Source organism: Zingiber officinale, chromosome 8B, assembly GCF_018446385.1.
Source record: "Zingiber officinale cultivar Zhangliang chromosome 8B, Zo_v1.1, whole genome shotgun sequence".
In the NCBI taxonomy this organism is placed as follows: Eukaryota; Viridiplantae; Streptophyta; class Magnoliopsida; order Zingiberales; family Zingiberaceae; genus Zingiber; species Zingiber officinale.
This window is the reverse complement of record NC_056001.1, coordinates 37,321,085-37,325,360: the sequence shown is the minus strand read 5'-3', so window position 1 is coordinate 37,325,360 and position 4,276 is coordinate 37,321,085. Positions and strand designations below refer to the sequence as shown.

Here is a 4,276-nt window from a genome sequence, read left to right as displayed (position 1 = left end):
ATACAGATCTATAGTAAGCTTCTATGCCTACAACCAATGAAGTTCTATAAGAACTTCTTATGAGACATCAGTTGAGGTTTGTGTTGTTTACATTCCTTTCTAATTTTAATAGAGAATGATCATGGCCAGCATGCGAGTGAACAACTTTAAGGAAATTCAACAGCGTTATACTTTAACAAGGGCCTTAACTAGATTGAATAACTTACTTAAAAGAAGAAATGTCTACCTGAACATTGCATTCTTCCATTAAAACCTCCTTAGCTTTTTCGCAAAGCACCCTAACCTGAAATTTTATTTAAAAACTTATAAATATAGTTATTAACTCACAATGATAAACTGCAAGAAATTCCAAATATTATTTTCATAGGGAAAAAAGAACACTAAACAAATATTGGAATGCAAAAGCTAATGTCTTAACAATGTGAACTCATTGTGAACTTTTAGCAATTAGCAAGACACAAGAAGGGAATAGAAGCATTTACCTCTATTCCTTGTTAATAGAACAAACAGTTAATGCATGTAACTAGAGGAGTCCTCCTATAACTTGAGTAATATTTCATAAATTTCCAGAGGCTTATGAAAAGATACAATAGAAACCTCTACAAATATTTTTTCTATATAACTTACAAGAAAAATCAGCTCAATCAAAAACTGAATTCCGAATGACATGCTGATTAGATAAACTATTTCCCATCGTCTCTAACAAATTAAAGCATTTATAATTGTATTAAGGAGAAATAATTAAGTCACATCGGATAAATAAATCATCAGATTATTCATTAACAAGCGACACTAACCCACACCATAGTCCAACAAAGAAAATCATTACAGTCCAGGAATGAAATATGGATTGGCCAGTTCTACATTAGCAGTTTCAAGTTTGGGAAGAGCTCAAATTTCTCTACAAACTCCATTGTTTAAAGCTTGAACCATAGGATATGTGGAACAATCCAGGGAACTTGATCAAAGACCTGCAACCGAACCAATTCGTTACGAAGAAAGATCGACTAAAGATTAAAATAGTTCTAACGCCAATATCTACCATTTTACATATACAGATCCCAGTAATCACTAGAAACAAACATCTCAGCCAAACCACACGCCATAATAGCATCGCAGATCTGTAAATTGCTAAACACCCACTCAACCTCAGATCTATAAAGAATACGCATGAATCGAGCAGAAAACCCCGAAAACAAACATCCTGACCAGAGAAGGAATAAATCGAAGGAGCGATCGGACGAAAATAAGCAAGGGAAAGGGCGAGATGTAACCTCTTGTTCGGCAAGCGGCTTGCACTGCATGAGCTACGCGATCTGCTCGTCCAGGTTGCCATGGGTGTCCGAGGCCGACACTGGACTCACGCTCATCTTGTCCTCTTTATACCAGTCACCGCCTCAACGTCGGGGGTGAAGGAGGCGAAGAGATGGGTCAATCTATTGTGGTCAATCACCTCAGCATCGGGATCTGCAGCTTGACGAAGGTGTGGTCTTGACAGAGAGGAGTTCGGAGGAGTGGTTTGCGAAGAGGGCTTCGCCAGAGAGGGGTTTGCCGGAGAGGAGTTGGTTGGAGAAGGCCGCATGAGATGAGGAGTTGGGAGAAGGGATCGGGATCAAAAATGATTGGAAGATAGGAGTTGGGAGAAGGGTTCGGATTTTCTACTCCTTACTTAAATCCAACGGTTTGTATTAATCAAGATTTAGATGAGAACTTAGCAATAGACAATACTTTTTAAAAAATGTTGTCGTAGACACTAAAAAAAAGTCTAATAGGCAATGCTCTTTACGAAGCGTTGTCTTTGACCCGTAAAAATCACTAATAGATAACGGTTTTTAGAAAAGCGTTATCTATTAATAAGAAAATAATGAAATAGACAACGCTTTTCACTAAAAGCGTTGTTAAAAAAAATAGACAATGCTTTTTATAAAAAGCGTTGTCGTTTAAGTCTTGTAGAATCCCAATTTTCTTGTAATGACACTGAGGCGAGAGTCTGGAGGTGTGAGAGCATGCTCACTTATAACTCGTACTGGGGCGAGAGTCTGGGACACCGACCGGACAGGCCGTTGGGCGTGAGAGTATGCTCACTTATAACTCACACTAAGACTAGAGTCTGGAGTCATGAGAGCATGCTCACTTATAACTCGCACTGGGGCGAGAGTCTGGGACACCGATCGGGCAGGTTGTTGGGTGTGAGAGCATGCTCACTTATAACTCGCACTGGGGCGAGAGTCTGGAGGCGTGAGAGCATGCTCACTTATAACTCGCACTCGAGCGAGAGTCTGGAATCCCGACCGAGAGGTGTTTTGGAGGCCTGACCAGGAAATGATCTGGAGGTCTAACCGAGAAATGCTCTGGAGGCCTGACCATGAAACGTTTTGGATGCCTAACCAATACTTGATCTAGAGACCTGACCAGGAAAAGATCTGGAAGCCTGACCAAGAAATGCTCTGGAGTCCTAACCAAGAAATGCTCTGGAGGCCTGACTAGGATATGTTCTGGAGGCCTGACCAGTATTTGATCTGGATACCTGACTAGGAATTGATCTAGAAACTCGACCGAGCATTGCTCTGGAAGCCCGATCGAGAGTTGGTCTGGAAGCCCGACCGAGAATTGGTCTAGAAACTCGACCGGAAGATCGTTAGCGATACTCCGATCCGAGACCAGTGGTGATACTCTGGTCTGAGACCAGTGGCGATAACTCGACCCCAACCGGGGGAGGATAAGCCTTGAAGCCCATAGAAGCGGAGCCCATAGCAATATAAGGGGACAGAGACTTTATCATACCTGATGGTGAAGTGAGAGAAATAGTGTCGATCCCTTGACTTCCAAATGTCCGCGGAGTCAGGGAGAGAATAATTTGAACCTTGATCGTCCAAGGGAGTGAAACCCATAGCCATATGAGGGAGCAGAGTCCGTAACCATAGAAGGAAGCAGAGCACCGTGGGTGTAGGTAGCAGAGTCTGTATACGTAAGAGGATGCAAAACAGATGGAGGATGCAGAGCATATAATAATAATAGAGTAAAGTGCATATAGCAGTAAGAGGATGTTGAGCCCCATGGTGAAAGGTGCAAAGCCTGTAGTAGTAAGAGGATGCAGAGCCTCATGGCGAAGGGTTCAGAGCCTATAACACACCTGATCGGGGAGCTGGGCCCCTGGTCCTTGATTAGAGAGTAAGGCCCCTAGCCTATAATCAAAGAGTGAGACCCCTAGATCCTGATCTGGAAGTCGTACTGTGAGTCAATGATCGGGGAGCTGTGTTCCTAGTGTATGAGCGGGGAGCTGTGTCCCTAGTGTATAATTGGGGAGCTGAGCCCCTAGTGTCTGATCAAAAATCGAAGGCCCTAGTCTTTGATCAAGGAACTAGGATCTTACTCTCCTATCAGGGAGCTATAGGAACTCCTATAACTGTAAAAAGGGAGCAGAGCTTGTAACATACCTGATCGGGGAGCCATGCCAACCGGCTGAGGGTTTGTCTCGGTCCCTTAACTCCCGAATACCCGTGGAGCTAAGGAAAAAACATAATAGAAAACTAACATGCCAGCCAGCTGAAGCTCCACTCGATCCCTCGACTCCCGAATACCGGTGGAGTGAGGGTAGAAGATAATATGTTCATCGGGATCCTCCAGAACTGTGATAATGATAGAGAACCTCCTAACGTCGTCCATCTTTACGTTCAAGAATAGGTGAAGAAGATTCCCACAGACGGCGCCAAATTGATCCTGTCCGGAATCTAAGTCAGATGGACCGCCGAGTGAGGTGGATGGAATGTTGATCGAGTCGCGATGTCCCGGAGGAGGGTGTGCTGAGATGGCTTCTGTGTTTATCAAGTCTTCAGAAATCCTTTGGTCAACGCTACCTGCAGTCAGTAACCGGGTTGCCCCCGGTCCCTAGAACCCCGAGGCTCGAGGCAGATCCAACGAATATATAAGTAACAGGATAATAATATAATAGTGAAATAAATGAGGGGCGAGTACGAAAAACGTACCCTGGCCCAGGGGGCGCCCTCAGATGGGACGCTGCTCGAGTTGTCGTGACCCAGAATGGTAGATGAATGCGTCGGATGAGGAGCTGGATCTGATGAAGCGGAGCCGGATGCATCATGGAGCTGGAAGTGGTGGCACGAAACCACAAGCAACCTCGGCACGTAGTCCGAGTTATGACATCGGTACATAGATCGGGATAAAGCATCAGCACGCAGGCCAGAACATGACACGCAAATCAAATCAATGCGAAGGTCGGGACAACACACACAAATTGGCGCGAAGTCCAGAGCAC

The 4,276-nt window shown here is 44.5% G+C and overlaps 1 long non-coding RNA gene across 1 annotated transcript; it reads right to left on the bottom strand.

Annotated features, from left to right (window-relative positions):
• Positions 1-243: 243 nt before the first annotated feature.
• Positions 244-578, bottom strand: LOC122014519. The gene is made up of 2 exons (XR_006120695.1): positions 483-578; positions 244-283 (listed from the first exon to the last, which is right to left on the bottom strand). It is a non-coding gene; the product is annotated as an uncharacterized LOC122014519 (long non-coding RNA).
• Positions 579-4,276: the final 3,698 nt, after the last annotated feature.